The 1,056-nt window shown below is 46.9% G+C and overlaps 1 protein-coding gene across 3 annotated transcripts in view; it reads left to right on the top strand.

Moving 5' to 3' along the window:
- Nucleotides 1-1,056, top strand: part of LOC119588580 (methenyltetrahydrofolate synthase domain-containing protein-like) — a gene marked incomplete in the record, with an annotated part of 56,358 nt that overhangs the window by 52,923 nt on the left and 2,379 nt on the right.

Below are 1,056 nucleotides of genomic sequence, written 5' to 3'. Positions count from 1 at the left end.
ACGTAAGCCTTATGGCCGGATTTTTGGTCATGAGATTGCCATGATCTAATCAGATCCAAGGGGTTAATTGGTCCGGTGGTTCATGACCTAAGACGAGTTGAAAACCACTGGTATAGACCATTTACAGTATGATGACATTGTTGTGGGCCATCCACATCAAGATCAACATGACATTTTTTGCTGCCGTATAGTCATTCTTACTCATCTCACTAGGATCTTTTATCATGAACTTCTGGTTGAGATGGGCTATGCCTTTTTCAGTAGTCCTACAGGCCAGCTTCAGGTGAGAGACAGGTACATGTATGAATAGTCCACAAAAAGTTGATGCCCCTGGTGGTTTCTTTCCCAAGGAAGCTGCCAGACTCCATCAGCTGCAGTACCATTGTGTTGGTGGATGAGGACATGTCACTTTGGTTCTGCCTGATGTACTCTGGAAGCATAAGGTGTACCCAGCCTCTGGGGCAGTGTTGGCAGACTTGGAAGACCTTCAAGCCAACACTTCCCCTCTTGTTTGGATTGAAGGTCTTGAAAGCCATTCATATCCTGTCCTCTGGGAGTAGAGCTCCTTCCTCCCTCCAGGTGGGCAAAGTGGAGCTGAGTCATTTGATGGTCAAAGTGTTCCCTCTGCAGTAACTGCAGTAACAGGACTGCAGTTCTATCCCCATTACAGTACAAAGACCAAAGATGCATGGACCTTTTGCTTGTACATAGTGTCCACTTCATTGTATAAGGTGAAGAGGCAGGAGGGTTGGTGGTCGCCCAAGTAATGCCCAAGAGATCATCAGTGAAGGAACATTGAGATGCATGGGGTCGTCCTTTTGCCTCCAGGCGATGGACGGGGTCACCAAAGCATTTCTTTGCCATGCCTTGGAGGTCATTTTGAGAGCAGTTCTTCACTATCCAGCATGATGTTGACTTGGCCTGACAGAGTCCAGTTTGTCCTTATAACTGAAGATGTCAAAATTGGGGTTGTTGGCTGCTCTTTGTGGCACCCGTTCTTCACTCTTCAGAGGAGAGGTTGAAGAAGGAGAGCACCTTAACAAAAGCTGATGGTAT

Source organism: Penaeus monodon, chromosome 24, assembly GCF_015228065.2.
Source record: "Penaeus monodon isolate SGIC_2016 chromosome 24, NSTDA_Pmon_1, whole genome shotgun sequence".
Taxonomy (NCBI): Eukaryota; Metazoa; Arthropoda; class Malacostraca; order Decapoda; family Penaeidae; genus Penaeus; species Penaeus monodon.
This window is presented reverse-complemented; position numbering and strand designations above follow the sequence as displayed.